This window comes from Oryctolagus cuniculus, chromosome 11 (genome assembly GCF_964237555.1).
Source record: "Oryctolagus cuniculus chromosome 11, mOryCun1.1, whole genome shotgun sequence".
Lineage (NCBI taxonomy): Eukaryota > Metazoa > Chordata > Mammalia > Lagomorpha > Leporidae > Oryctolagus > Oryctolagus cuniculus.
This window is the reverse complement of record NC_091442.1, coordinates 70,136,550-70,152,741: the sequence shown is the minus strand read 5'-3', so window position 1 is coordinate 70,152,741 and position 16,192 is coordinate 70,136,550. Positions and strand designations below refer to the sequence as shown.

General features: G+C 45.1%; 1 long non-coding RNA gene across 1 annotated transcript in view; it reads right to left on the bottom strand.

The window, feature by feature from the left end:
• Positions 1-16,192, bottom strand: part of LOC103348321 (uncharacterized) — a 107,081-nt gene that overhangs the window by 20,263 nt on the left and 70,626 nt on the right. The window contains exon 3 of the long non-coding RNA XR_011380152.1: positions 5,740-6,204. This is a non-coding gene — a long non-coding RNA (uncharacterized lncRNA). The remainder of the gene's footprint in view (positions 1-5,739; positions 6,205-16,192) is intronic.

The following is a 16,192-nucleotide window of genomic DNA, read 5'->3' as shown; positions in this document are numbered from 1 at the left end:
AAAAGCACAGTTAGAGAGAGAGATATCTTCCATCCTCTGGTTCTCACCCCAAACTGCCGCAATGGCCGATGCTGGCCAGGTCAAAGCCAGGAAACTGAAACTCCATTTGGTCTCTCATATGAGTGGCAAGGCCCCAGATACTTGGTCCATCTTCTATTTCTTTCCCAGGTGCATTACCAGGGAGCTAGATCAGAAGTGGAACAGCTGAGACTTGAACCTGCACCCATAAGGAATACAGGTGGGAGCTTAATCCGCTGTGCCAAAATGCTGACCCCAATCCCACTATTTCTATGAACTTTTTGACCCCCTCATATGTCAGTTTCTGTAAGGCAGTTTAGTTGGGTGATTTTAGCTCAGGAGCTCTCAGTAAGTTGTCATTGGCTGGCGCTGCGGCTCATTCTGCTAATCCTCCACCTGCGGTGCCGGCACCCTGGGTTCTAGTCCCGGTTGGGGCACTGGAGTCTGTCCTGTTGCTCCTCTTCCAGTCCAGCTCTCTGCTGTAGCCTGGGAGTGCAGTGGAGGATGGCCCAAGTCCTTGGGCCCTGCACCGGCATGGGAGATCTGGAGGAGGCACCTGGCTCCTGGCTCCTGGCTTCGGATCGGCGCAGCGTGCCGGCCATGGTGGCCATTTGGGGGGAAGGAAGGAAGACCTTTCTCTCTGTCTCTCTCTCACTGTCTAACTCCGCCTGTCAAAAAAAAAAAAAAAAAATTGTCATCAAGATGTCAACTGAGACTGCAGGCATCTGAAGACTTGAGTGGGGCAAGAAGATGGATCCACTGTCACTCTCACGGCCACAGTTCCTCACTGGCTGCAGCCAGAGCTGATATATAGACACTGAATTGTGCTGAGTTTCTTTCGCATGTGGCAGATGGTCCCTCAGAGTGCAGAAGCCATTCCCACCCCGTCTGAATGTCACATCACTTGCATCACATTCTAGCCTTCAAATGCAAGTTGCTAAGTACAGGTCTCACCAAAAGAGAGGATGGAAGAATTTGTGCTAATTTCTTAAAAATATCATAGACATGTTAATTTAAATACACACGTATGAGACACTCAAGTGGTGAGACCAAGAAAGAAGGAAACCTGATCTAAAGTTAGAGGAAAGATGCTGGACTGAAGATATAGATTTGAAAGTCATCATCATAAATGAGGGAGATACTAATTTGAAGGTTGCCAACATAAGTGCTGTTAAACATTGGGGGATTGGATGAAACCATCTAGGGAGAGATGTGTTAAATGAAAGTCTAACTCTGAGCTCTGGAATATTCTCTATGAGCTCTTTAATGCTCATGATCTGATAATGGAATTAGCAAAATGAAGGGAAAGAGTAGCCCATGATATAGGGAGAAATGTGGGATGGGGAATCATCAAAGCAGAGAGTATAGTGCATAAATAATCATAATAATTAGTATAATACAATGCGAGTAAGAACTTGTAGCATTTCTTGTGCACTATCTATTGTCCCAGGCATAGTTCTGAGTATTTCATGTGTATTAGCCTTTTGTACTAATAACATAGGGTAGAAACTTTATGATTCCCTATTTGTAGTTGGAGAAATTGAGACACAAAAATGTTAATTTTTCCAACATCTCACAGTTGGTGAGTGGAGAGCTGGGAGAACAAAGTGATTGCTGGGCTACAGTGAAGTCCAGTTCTCTGCCCGTTCAGCACTGTACCCATGCAGCTAAAGTTTTTTAGACTTATCCAACCTTATCTTACTGCCAGTTTTTAGCAGAGTTCATGCTTTCCCCAAGCAGATATAGCTATCTACTGGGTGCCGGGCGTTGTTCTAAGCCCTGAAGATACGGTGGTGAATGAGCAGTGAAAACACCCTGTCCTGCGGAGCTTCCTTCCCCGTGGGAGAGGACAATTATAAGATAAATAAATAAACTGTATGACTCGTAAGATAGCTCTCAGCGCTGAGATGAATGAAGCGGCCGAGAGAGGAGAGAGTGCGTGGGGAGTAATTTCAGACGGGCTGCTCAGAGAAGTCCTCAACAGAAAGGTGACATTCAGGAAAACCCTCCAGTGAGGGACGAGCTAAGGAGATGCCCGGGCAAAAGCTTTCCAGGCAGGCAGGGGGCGGGATCATTGAAAGGCCCTCAGGCAAGTACGTGGCTGGCACCTGAGAGATTGGCAAGGGGGTCAGACTTGTTGGAGAGACCGGAAGTATCTGGAGTGGACAGATGGGGATGGGGTCAGAACAGGTAGGGCCTGGTAGAAATAGCGTGAATTTTGGCTTTTATTCTGTGCAGGCTGAAAAGACCTTGGGGCAGAAGATTTGCACACTCTGACTTAATGTTTTAAGTGGATCACTCCGGCGGCTCTGCTAACATTAGTCTACAGGGAGGCAAGGACAGAAGTGGAGACCGGTCAGGAAGGTATTACGACAATCTGGGCAATTAGTGGTTATGTATGCCTTGGTCAGAGAGTTAAGAATGGTTTCAGGAAATATTTCGAAGGTGGGGCCAGCAGGATTTGCTGAGATAGAAGTGTCGCTCCCCCTCTTCGTGGAGGAACGACACTAAACCCTGCCTAGGCTTCATATCCGAGTCACGGCACCATTATGTCGCTCCCCCTCTTCGTGGAGGAACGACACAGGACCCTGCGCTGTTCTTTCGTCTGCTCGGCCCTCCCCGGGTTTGCTGCTGGTTCTTCCCGGGTTGGCTACTATCCCTTCCACCTCTGTGGAAGGGCGGTTCCCCCTGGCCACTTTCCCCACTTCCGCAGGGGAGCGGCACACCGCCGGCCGGCTCTCTGGGGGCTGCACAGGTGTTCCTTCAGCTAGATGTTCCCCTTAGATGTTCCCCTTAGATGTTCCTGGTGCATGCCGTCTCTCTCCTCCTTTATAGTCCTCCTCCACCAATCCCAACTCGGCTGCCCACACGCCGAGTACGCTGCTCTCCTCCAATCAGGAGCAGGATCAGCTCCTGGAGGTCAGCACTCAAGTTGGCAAGAGGCAGCTGCGTAAAAGCTGTTTTCTTCTCTCCCAGCGCCATATTGTGGGAGAGCAGATGCATAGAATAAGTCTTAATTCCAGTAACTTAGTCCAGTCCGGGTTGCTCCCCACAAGAAGCAAGACAAGGATGATTTCAAGGGCTTTCGTCTTCGAATCCTGAAGAATGGAGTTGGTGTTTACTGAGATGAAGAAACTGCAGTAGAAGCAAGTTGTGGGGGAGAAAATCAACAGCGCACTCTGGAACTTAATTAGGTCTAAGATGCTCATCACATATCCATTCGGAACATTTGGAGAGGCATTTGGACGTGTAAATCCACCTGGAGTTTAGGGAAGAGGAGCACAGTGAGATAGGAAATTGGAAGAAATCCGAGCACATACTGTGGAACTGGAAGGTACAAGATGGATGATACCACCAGCAGGCCAAGGGTGGAAGAAAAGGGACGAGGGTCACATGCTAAGATCTCTGCATCTCTCAAGATCTCTGCAGTCTCTGGATGTCTGAAAAGGAATCAGAAAAGGAGCCTGACGGGAGCCTTCAGAGAGGGAGGCAGGAAATTAGGCAAGAGGGAGGACATGGTTGCCACATGAAGCTTGCAAGCAGAGTTTGATCAAGTGCTCAGGTAAGGCCAAGCAGGGACATTGTTGGTATTTCACAACTTGGAGGCCATCCATTGACTTCATTGAGAACAGAGTTCTTGGAATGAAGGGGGAAAGCTTGTGCGGAGTAGATTCAAGAGGGAATGGGAAGAGCAAAGCTAGAGATATTGAGCGCAGACTAGTCTTCTTTTAAAAAAATGCAGCGTAAAGGGAAGGAAATAAATGGACCGGTGACGGGAGGAGTGAGGCCAGAGAAGGCTTGCTGCCTGCCGTGCTCTGGCGTTTTTTAAAAAAACTTATGTCAAATCCAAGGTCAGAAAGACTTGTCTTTGCATTTCCTTTTAAGAGTTCCACTTTAGGCCGGCGCCGCGGCTCACTAGGCTAATCCTCTGCCTTGCGGCGCCTGCACACCGGGTTCTAGTCCCGGTCGGGGCACCGGATTCTGTCCTGGTTGCCCCTCTTCCAGGCCAGCCCTCTGCTGTGGCCAGGGAGTGCAGTGGAGGATGGCCCAAGTGCTTGGGCCCTGCACCCCATGGGAGACCAGGAGAAGCACCTGGCTCCTGCCATCGGATCAGCGCAGTGCGCCGGCCGCGGCGGCCATTGGAGGGTGAACCAACAGCAAAAGGAAGACCTTTCTCTCTGTCTCCCTCTCTCACTGTCCACTCTGCCTGTCAAAAAAAAAAAAAAAAAAAGAGTTCCACTTTATTTATTTGAAAAGCAGACAGAGCGAAATCTCACATCCTCTGATTCACAACCCAAATGCCCACAACAGCTAGTGCAGAACCAGGTTAAAGTGAGAAACTGAGAACTCAATCTGGATCTCCTGAGGGAGCAGCAAGAACTCAAGTACTTAGGCCATCATCTGCTATCTCCCAGGATATGCATTAACAGGAAGCTGTAATTAGGAGTGCAGCCAGGAATCCACCTCAGGCACTGTGGTATGGGATGCAGGTGGCATCTTAATCGCTGCACCTAATACTTGCTCCTATTTTTAATAGCAGTAATAAATATTTGTAAGCTTCTGGAGACAATCTAGAAGAGAGAGAAACATTGATGGTTAGAGATGAGAGGAAAGAACTGCTGGGACAATTTCAGTGAGCTGGCAAGAGAAGATGGAATTTAGCGCACAAATAAGGAGGTTGACCTTAGCCAGGGCCACAGACAACTGAGTTAACAGGATAGAAGTATGGAGACAGACTCAAGTTATGGGTGAATTCAGCTAGGTGCACTTGTGAATGTCTCTATAGACTGTTTCAGTCTCCTGTAAATCTAGAAAGTTAAGTAGGAAGGTCACAAGCTAGAGTATAAATGGAATGGTGCTGGAGGTACAAGAATAGAAGAAATAGTATAAAATAGGAGACTGGGAGGGTGGGTAAATGACAGAAATGGAGCATAATTTCTAGGTAGCATTAAGGAGCCACTAATAGTGATCACAAAATTAACATGAAATCAGTCAATATGGTTGTTTTTCTCTAAATCCCAGCAGCCACATCTCATACAAGTGCAGAATAGGTCTAAGATTTGTTTTCAGGGAGGTACTAGAGAAAGATGTCAAGTCGGGATGTCTCAAAGAGGAAATAGGAGGTGAGGAAGTAGAAAGTCTGGATTTAGACAACCAGTTCCAGAAATCTCATTATGAAAGCCAGCACAGACATCACAATATTTAGAGGGGAAGATGAAACTGTGAGACTTAAGACATTTTTCTTAAGAATGGGAGACACTGGAGCACTTTTGTGCACTGATGGACTAACATGGTGGAAAAGAAGAAATCCACGGTACAGAAGAGAAAGAGGATCATGGAAGGGATAAAGTCCCTGAGAGGGTGACAAAACATAGAATGCAAAGCACAGGTGCATAAACTGGACTTCTGTGGGCACAAGTGTGAGTGGACTGGTAGGGAGGTCGGTAGGAAGCTCGGTTTTTCTGCTCTGAGGGCTCCTATTTTCTTTTTTTCAAAAATATTTAGTCAACAAATAAAACATTTATCATGTTTGACATGATGTTTTAGGATGTGTACATATGGCAGAATGCAATAAATAATGTTTATTAACATACGAATGATATCACACACTTATTTTGTGGTGAGACCACTTAAAATCTATTCTTTTAGAAAGTTTCAAAAATATATTACATTACATTTAATCCTACTCTTGGTGATCTACAAAAGATTTTTTGAACTTACCTCTCCTCACTGAGATTTTGCAACTTCTCATCAACATCTCCCCAACCCCCACCATATCCATGATAACATCCATGATAACCATCATTCTACTGTTTACTTCTGTGAGTTCCACTTTTTTTCCACTCCACTTATCAGTGAGATCATGTGGCATTTGTGTTATATACATGGCTTATTTCACTTAATGTAATTCTCCCAGACTCGTTCATGTTGTTCCAAATGACAGAATTTTCTTATTTTTCAAGGCTGAGGAGTATTTAATTGTGTTTATATGTCCAACCATTGATGGACACTTAGGTAGACTCCAGGTCTTGGCTGTTTGGAATAATGCTGCAATGGAGATGGGAGTGCAGGTGTCTTGTTGACACATGGCATTCATTCCATTTGGATAGATATCCACAAGTGGAATTGAAGGGTTTTCTCTTTCTTATTGTGATGAGGTCATTAGCTGAGAAGAAGAGAGGAGACCTGAGAAGTTGAAGGAGAGAGGAGATTGTATGAAATAATTATCTTGAAGAATAGGCAAGTGCATTTACACAAAAGCACAGCAGGAAGCCTGGCCATTGTCAAGTGCCCATTTGAGTTTATTATCCAGAATTTAAGTCAAGCCATCAATATTAAATTAAGGTGTTAAGTCTGGTTCTGAGATTTTCCTGCAGCAAGAAGTTATTGATAGGATGAAGAGTCGGGTTCACCAGGGAGACCAACAAATCAACTGAGCTCCATTCATGAAAAATGTCCTATGTCCAGAAGCAAGGAAAGATGGTAGAAAGGAGAACCAGAGGTGACACTATTCTGACCGCTGATCCCACTAAATGAGTTTCTATTTTAAGAGCCTGGGTGTCAATAGTGCTTAATTTAATCAACTTCTTACAGGTTAGGAAGGAAATTGGAAATCATAGTGAGCTCTGAGTCAAGTTTTCATCTGACGCTCAGACTAATGGGCTACAAGTGTTGTAGGGTAAAGGAGGGTGGCTTATTTATTTATTCCAAAAGACAGCTGTGACCTTGCAGGACAGACTCTTTGGCTTGGACTGTGTTTATTTGGATCTTATCAGAATCTTCTAGTGGCTCCTTCCCTCAAGTTTCATTTCTTGGACTGGTCTGCAGAGTCATCTGTGCCAGCCCTGAAGCCAGTGTTGACCTTGGCACAAGGACATTCGGGAGCTCTAGTTCAGAACGCAATAGACCCTAACATCTTTACTTCAGCAGAGAAGGCCTTTCATAATACAGCTTCATTCTTCTTTCCCACGTTCATTTCCTAGTACTTTAATTACATTAGGCTACTTGTAGACTCCTGATGATCCACACTTCCAAGCAATTCCTTCTCCCCATTCATGATATCTTGCATTGTCCTGTCCACCTGCGGTTTGTGATTGTTCCCTCAAGTGTCTCAAATGTCAGCTCCTCAAGCTCTCTCTGATTCCTTTCAACTTTGGCGTTCCCATCAGCACCTAAAATTGAACTCCACAAGTACTTACCATATTAGGTCGTGGTTTATAAAGTTGTCACAACACTCCTGGAGAGACTCTGTCTAATTTATCTCTGCAGGCCCAGCACTTAGCACAATGCCTTCCCTCTGATAAGCACTTATGTTTAATCAATGACAGCATCAGATCCAACTCCTTATGAGAAAAATAACAGTTCTAGAAAGAGAGTTTCTCCTTTTTCCTATGACCAAACTCCAACCTTATTTCAAACACTATAGCATTTGGGGAGTTAAAATTGTGACATGATTACATTCTGGAGTTTTAATCAGAGACATCTAGATTTAAATCTTGGCTCTTAGCTTATTAGCTAAGTATCTTTGTGCCTCAGTTTCCTCATATGTTCAACAATGAATACTAAGAATGTCAACTTCACAAAGTTACTACAAATGTTAGATGAGAGTGTGTACAAAGTGCTTAACTCTGTTTTCAGTGCTTGGCACACAATAGGCAATATTAGCTATCATGATCACTGTTATGAACCTCAATTATCTGGAAGCTCCATTCTTACTGATAGCCTGTGTCTGAATCCTTGTGTTGAACTCAAGGATCTTATTTATTCAGTGAATGCACCCGTGTCTTGCATTTGCCTCCTCCCATGAAAACTATCTCCCTAAGGGGCCACTCTTGTGACATAGCAGCTTAAGCCACTGCCTACAACACAAGCATCCCAAATGAGTCCCAGTTGAAGTTCCGGTGGCTCCACTTAGGATCCGCTCCCTGCTTATGTCCCTAGGAAGATGGTCCAAGTGCTTGAGCCCCTGCCCATACATGGAGACCTGAATGGGAGTGAACCAGCAGGTAGATCTTTTTCTCGCTCTGTAACTCTGCCTTTCAAATAAATAATAATAATAATTAATAGTAAATAAATAAATAAATCTCATTTTTAAAAAAATTATCACCCCAAGATAATGTGCCCTTCTGGGTTTAGGTGAATGGCACCTGATTAGCAACCTCCTCCATCTTTCACTGCCTATCTGGGTCTCTAAACATTGGGGGTGCCCTGTTGTCATTCTATACCTGCCTGCCCCTTCAGGCACCATCACCTCTGGCAGGATCTCTTCCCGACTCCAGTTTCTGAGTGGGCTTCCCTCCCTTACTGTCTATATATAAGGTGTAGTATTTCTGGCAGCACTTCCTTCCCCTCTCCTTTGAACCTGCCCCTGTCTCCACTCTCTGCCACACCTCCAGTTCTTCATGTCTTAGTTAACCAACCCTTTTTGCTATCTTTGGCCATGATGTACATCTTAAATTTGCTGTGCACACTTTTTGCTGAACTATAAATAGTCTTATCACTGCTTACGAGAGAGTGTGCTGACCCAGTTAAATTTCTTGAAAGTCTGTTCCTTTGAGGATCCCCATATAATCACACCTACTAGATTATAGTATGATTTGATAATTTGGACCAAAGCCATATAAAATAGCTCAATCATTTCCTCTCAGCTGCAGCTCTGAAATGGAAGCATTCAAGCTGTAGTAGGTGGTAGTTAAACAAGCAATAACTCGCTTTTCTGTTCAAATAGACTTCCCCACCAGAATTGCAGGCCTATGCAATATTTGAACTCTTCACCCACTACCAAATAATCTGAGGAAATTAAGTGTATTTGTAACAGATGTAAATATGTGGGAAGAAAAATCTCCTGTTCTGAATGTTTTAATATTAACCAAGCCTCAAAGTTAGAAACAATCTCAGCTAATTTGTTTAAACTAGAATCTCAGTCAATTGAGATGGAAAATTTGAGAGGGAGATAGAGAATGATGGAGAGATAGATAGAAAGACAAAGACAAAGAGAGATATAGAGACAGAGATGATGGGGGGAGTGTGTGTGTGTGTGTGTATGTAGAGAAAGAGAGAGAGAGAAAGATAAAGATGACAGACATAGAGATGGAGATAGATATAAATAGATAGAGAAAATAGAGATATAGTTCAAAAGCAGCCCTTGAATAAGCAAATTACCCTTAAAACATAACTACCATGAGTAAATTAAATTGGAATTTACTTCCATATCATCAAATGTATTAACAATTTTATCTGTAAGACAGCTTTTTCCTTAATTGCTAATGCCATAGTTTTGTATAAATTTGTATATGAATTTCTTACAAGAAATCAATTCATATGTAGTGACTGCATTCTGACTGTACAACTGTATTTTATAAAGAAGACATATTTCTAGACCCCAGGACCTCTGTATCTGAAATAAAATCCTAATACCAAAGATGCACTTCCTGGGGCACAAAAGGAAGAGCACTTCTTTTATTTCCTGTGTCGGGTCAGTAAGAGCCTCCATTCACCATATTAGTAGCTAGTTAACCTGATATGGGAAAGGAGGAAGGGCCAGGAGGAGAAAAACCCCGCTGACAACATTGGGTGAAGGTTCATTCAACAATCAAGATTCCTTTCCTCCATGTTAAAAGTCAGCAGAGAAAATAGGGCCTGATTCATCCTCAGGAGCCTTGCAAGGAATGCCATCCAGAAAGTCTGGCTGAGGTGGCAGGGAGAACAGCCAGGCTCTCTCCTAAGCCTTCAGCTGGAAGCTTCCAGCGGGTGGGAGGAGGGGTCCACTACACATCTGCATTCCAGCAGCCCACTCCCACGGTTCAGCTGCTGTTCCCAAGGGCTGTTACTAAATATAGCTCCTGCATTGGAGACTGACAGGAGAGCTCTTGCTGTGTAGCCAGGAGCTGAATCTTCTCTTCACACACTCCTAATATGGTCAGCCCTGCAGCCCATCAGCCTGTGAGCCAGTGCTGGAGGTTAACCCTTGAGTGGAAGATGGAATGCAGGACAGCCTGACCTGCCGCATATTCTCTGGTTACAAATGACAACAAGGCAAAGGCACAGGATCTGGAAACCAGCATGCAGTCTGCTTTTGGAATAAAAGTATTGATCGATAGTAAGCCTTAAGTCAAGTAAGCAGGGCAAGAGGAATTGCCTAGACCCCGTGGGGTATTGCAATGAACCGGGAAAGAGAACATAAAGGCAGGGAAGAAATCCTTCTCAAGGAAAGTAGAAAATGCAACAGGAACAAAGGGACTGACAAGTGTATGCCATTTCCTGTCCCCAGAGCGCCTGTCTGCTCCGTGATGGCAGCCACTACCTCATAGAAGAAAGCAGATGTTCTTGCTGACTTCTCGTAACAGATCAAGTAGAGAACAGAGAAGGGATCCTCTGGGGTGCTCCATTCTCTGCCAGACTTTTGGAGACTTTCCATGTGTCATTGTTTAATAAGAGTTCTTAGAGGAATAAGAAGGAAGAGCAAGCCAGCAGTCAGGCTATCAGTGCCACTGATAACCTCTTCCTCCCTCTGGAAAACAAGTGAACCTTGTGGCAGCTTCTCCATGAGAGGGCTGTGGGGACCAGTGACTTTTGAGAGTCATTGGTGTTTGATAACAGGAAGTCAAGTTTGGAGATGTTGATAAGCATCCTGAAGACGATGGCTACTGCTTCTCAGTGTTCCACTGGCCTCCCAGATTCAGTCAAAGGGCCACGAGTCTGCTGGAAGGTGAGGACACCCTACCCCTCTCCCTCCCACCCTTTTGTCTCCTTTTCTTATTTTTCTTTTAATATCTATTCCCTCAAGGGTTCCTACTGGGGACTTGTGAATGAAAGCTTGGCCCCATTCCTCACCATAGGCCAACAAAGCTGAACCTACTGCAGTTTTGAAGCTCGGCATTACAAAAATTGCTTTTTACACTTTCATGGAAGGTCCCAGTCCCAATAAGCACATTTTGACTTAGAACAGAGGCAGTGGTTGGTCTTATTTGTGACAAAATGCATAGAGCAAAACCCTGCTAGACACCATCTGAGTGAAATATGGTTGTAGAATTGGCCACTAGCAAATGCCTCAGTGACATGCATGCATCAGTGACATTTTATTATTGCTCTTTAGAAGGGACAAATGACCTCCATGTATGTGTCCACAGTGGTCTTCAAGTGGGACAGCTGTATGGGAGCTGCACCCTCCTCTATAGGACTGAACTGTCATGGGAAAACGGTGGTAGAGAAATTATTGTTACTATTACCTCGGTTCTTTGTCTCACATGGAAGAAGAATTTCCAAGTGGACAGCAGAGAGATTTACAAAGATTTATTAAAGTCAAAGACCTCCAGCCAGAGCGGCATGGAGGGGGCTCCCAAGAGAGGAAAACACCCAAAGGGGCTGGTGGTAGTGAGGTTTCTAAGTACAAGCTCAAAGAAAAAAAAAAAAAAAACTTGACAATCAGATTGGCATTCAGTTGCCTGGTAAGGACAAAACCCATCAAAAGGCCTGATTTACAATTCTCCACCCTGAAGAGTTTTCACAATAAGCTGTGAGCTCTGGAAGAGCTCCCTTGCTATTCTCATGGTAAATTTGGAGATTCTGAAGGAAGGAGGGTGGCCTGTTTGATCTTGCTAAAGATAATGTTTTTTGGGGAAGGAAGCAAATACTTTACACCCCAAATTCTATTGGGATCCCCTGACCACCTATTATCCCAACTGATTCCTCACAGAACCACAGGCAGGAACTCCTCTTGGCACATTGGGCACCTGCCTCTCAGGTTCTGTGCCTAGTGCTGTAGTTTGGGTGTTGCGTGTTCCTCTCAAAGGCCATGTGTTGGAGCTTGGTCCCCAACCTGACAGTGCTGGGAGCTAATGGAGACTTTAAAGGGCAGAGCCTAGCACAGGAGGTTAAGCCCCTCCTTGTGACACCAGCATCCCCGTATCAGAATTCAGAGTCCCAGCTGCTCTGCTTCCAACCCAGCTCCCTGCTAATACATCTGGGGGATCAGCCAAAGATGGTCCAAGCGTTTGTACCCCTTCCACCCATGTGGGAGACCAGGATGGAGTTCTGGGTCCTGGTTTGGTCTGTACCCTGTACCTGGTTGTTGTGGCTATTCGGGGGCGGGTGGACCAAAAGATAGAAATTCTCTCTCTCTTTCTCTCCATCTGCCTTTCAAATAAACAAACAAGTCTTTTTAAAAATGAAATGAGGCCTAGTGAGAGGCCTTTAGGTCATTGCAGGTGTTGTTTTCGGGTGGGAACACTGGTCTCCCAGAACGAACTGTTTAAAAACCCTGAACCTGGTCCTTGGGAAACTCTCAGGCCTGTTTATGATGTAATTGCCACTCCTGCATGTACTTCTACTGTTGTCATCCCCAGGAGGTGATGGCTCCCTGGGAGACCCCACAAGAGCCTTTAACCTCCCAAACTGTGAGCTAAATAAACCTCTTCTTAAGCAGCCTCAGGAATTTCACTACTGTAGTACAAAACCAACACACCTGGGTGATGACCTCTTGCAGCTTTGATCTGGCTTCCGCATGGCTTTGTTGTTGCATAAACTCATAAACTCAAAAGTGAGATGCTCAGTTCCCCTCAGAGTCTATGATTTTCATGTCCATTTTTGAACCCCGTCAGTAACCCAAACAAACCAGTAATGAACTGCTTCTTCCCTTCATGCTTCTGGATACAGCAATTCTAACTCTCCGTATCCATGTGAAAATCATCTAGCAGCTTCACAAAGTGTCAGGAAATGTGAAGAAGGAAGAAAAGCCTAACACTTACATATAAGAACTTATCTTGGGGCAGGTGCTGTGGTGTAGTGGGTTAAGCCACTGCCTGCAGTGCCAGCATCCCATATGGGCACCAGTTCAAGACCTGGATGCTCCATTTCCTGTCCAGCTCTCTGCTATGGCCTGGGAAAGCAGAAGATGGCCCAAACCCTGGACCCCTGCACCTGCACCTGTGTGGGAGACCCAGAAGAAGCTCCTGGCTCTGGGCTTCAAATTGGTGCAGCTCTAGCCATTGCGACCAGTTGGGGAGTGAACCAGCAGATGGAAGACCTCTCTTTCTCTCTCTCTCTCTCTCTCTCTCTCTCTCTGCATCTCCTCTGTGTGTGTAACCCTGACTTTCAAATAAATTAAATAAATATTTTAAAAAAAGAGGCCAGCGCCATGGCTCACTTGGCTAATCCTCCACCTGCAGCGCCGGCACCCCAGGTTCTAATCCCGGTTGGGGCGTTGGGTACTAGTCCCGGTTGCTCCTCTTCCAGTCCAATACTCTGCTGTGGCCCAGGAGGGCAGTGGAGGATGGCCAAAGTGCTTGGACCCCTGCGCCTGCATGGGAGACCGGGAGGAAGCACCTGGCTTCTGGCTTTGGATTGGCGCAGTGCTGGCCATGGCAGCCATTAGGGGATTGAACCAACGGAAGGAGGACCTTTCTCTCTGTCTCTCTCTCACTGTCTATAACTCTCTCTTTGTCTCTTTCTCACACTAACTCTGCCTGGCAAAAACAAACAAACGAACAAACAAAACTTATCTTACATCAGTTGACCTACCTAATAGATTCTATTACAAAAGGTATAATGGTGTCTGATTGAAAGAACACTATGAAAAAAATTAAAAGTATTACTTCATTTTCAATAAATCATAAATTTAAAAAGTGCTTTGTCAGAACTTCTATCACTGCTCATGTTTGTAACTCAAATGAAAAGATTAAAAAAAATTTTAAAGAGGGGGCTAGTTCTTTGGGGTTATTTCAATGACCACAATTAACAAGGCTAATTCATAGCTTCAGTGCTCCAATTTACTTCTAGCCTGCCTGGTCCACCCCTCCTGGCGTTGGAGGAGGTGCCTGTACCAAAGGTTGGTGGTGCCTTGGCACTTCACATCTCAAAAAGCGCCAGGTCCTACAAAACTGTGGATCAGGAACCTATCACACTCACATTTGCAGATGGCTTACATTAGAAATTCATGTCAACCAATAGGACTCACTTATTTCATTCACTGAGTACATTTTGAGTTCTGTTCCACATGGTTCTCTATTCACGCTGATGGGGAGGATGCAGTGACCAGAGGATTTCTACCTTTAGGAGTTCTTAGTAGAGAAAAGAGAGGGGAAAATGCAAGGAAAAAAGCCACTAATTTTCATCATTACCAGGAAGGAAATGAACGGGGTGGTGAGGGGGGCTACTAGCTTAGACAGCATGTTCTTGAGAGAACGACTTCTCTCTGAGGAGGGCATATTTGAGTTAAGACAGGTCTGGAATCACAAAGCTCCTGCTCCAAGGACTAGTACAGGACGTTTGAGGGACAGAAACTCTGCTTGGACATGGCTTGAGCCCTAGTAAAACGGGGAAGGGGGAGAGAGACAAGGTTGGCCTGCAGTGAGGGACCATAGGTGGTCATGAAGAATTCTCATTGCCATGGGAAGGCACAGGACAGTGCTGTAATGAATAATTAAATTTTAACATAAAAAATATTGATAGTTCCTATACCAAGAGGTCCAGATACCTGCCACGTATCTTGGCAACTTGAGAAGCTCCTGCTATTTCAGCCTCTGAAGGTAGGAACATTCTGCATCACCAGGAAGTGAGTACCTTCAGGACATGAACCCTGTCTTAGGATACCAGATGGGACTGCTTCCTTCTCTTCCCTCTTGGTCAGGAACCAGGAAAGGTCTTCCCCTTGGTTATATCTGAGCGAGTCCACAGCTCCTGCCACTAATCTGGATAAGTGGTCTGCCCCTCCAGATTACAAGATGATCTGCCAGTCTGATCTGGACACTGCATCCCAGGTTCTGGCTATGTGCAGAGAAAACCAAACTGGTAAGGACAAGCAAGTTTCCTGTTTGAAACATCAGGCCTGGAAGCAGACTGTCCATAAAACAGTACATGAAGAATGCAATGATTTCATGAATTTCTTCCCTCTGTGTTTGTCTCCTATATTGACAGCTTTTTAAAGACAGAAGATCTGTTTATTTGAAAGACAGAGTCATACACAAACACACACACACACACACACAGAGAGAGAGAGAGAGAGAGAGAGAGAATCTTCCATCCACCAGGTCATTTCTTAAAAGGCTGCAACAGCCAGGTTTGGGCCAGGCCGTAGTCAGGAGCCTAAAACTCCATCTGGCTCTCTCATGTGGGTGCCAGAGCCCCAAGCACTTTGGACATCTTGCGCTGCTCTCTCGGGTGCATTATCAGGGAGACAGGTGGACGGCCCCATTGATGACTTTTTGATAGCTTCTGATGCTACACTGTGTGCTCATCTAGATCCAGCCTAACTTCCGGCCACTGGTAGTTGAAGGGAAAGGGGACTGACTGTATTTAGTTTGGAATGAACTAAAGATTTTTGTGAGTAAAGGTCGTATTTGCAGAGCTGACCACTTACACTGTCAAGAGCTACAAATGAAGAATGATACGGGGACCATCAGGGGTCTCCCTAAAATATCACTTAATATGCATGAGGTTTCTTTCATGCATGATCCTCCTGAGTCTCGGGACATAGAGAGGGTTAGTTTAGGATGCTTATGAAGCACTTGCTGATGAAGAGGAGCATAAAATCAGGTCTAACTGGAATGCTATTCAACTTGAAGATGAGCTCACACAGCCTCTGTATGGCTTTGAGTTGGTGAAGTCAGAGGATCAATGCCCATTGAAAGGTTGCTTCTCCCTGTTCACACATGGAACCTAGGAAAGAATGGGGCAGATCTGTGTCTTTTTCCCCCAAGGTTTATTTAGTTAATTGAAAGGCAGAGTTACAGAGAGGGAGAGACAGACAGAGAGAGAGAGACCAAGAGAGAGATAAAGAGATTTTTCTATCTGCTGGTTCACTCCCCAGGTGGCCACAACAGCCAGGGCTGGGCCAGGCTGCTGGGAGCTTCCCCTGGGTCTCCCACATAGGTGACACGGGTTCAAACATTTGGGCCATCTTCTGCTGCTTTTCCCAGGCAGGCCACTTGCAGGGAGCTGGATCGGAAGCAGACAGCCAGGACACGAAATGGAACCCATATGGGATGCCGACGTTGCAGGTGGCAGCTTAAGCTGTTGTGCCACAGCGCTGATCCCTTGATCTGTGTTTTCAAAAATGGGTGAACCTGTAGACAATGACTGCTTTTCACAATCAGCATTAGCTGAACCATTGTATGTTTTAAACTCTGGTTGATTGGGTGGATTTGTATGAATGTATGCATTTGGCAAAGTTTCCCAG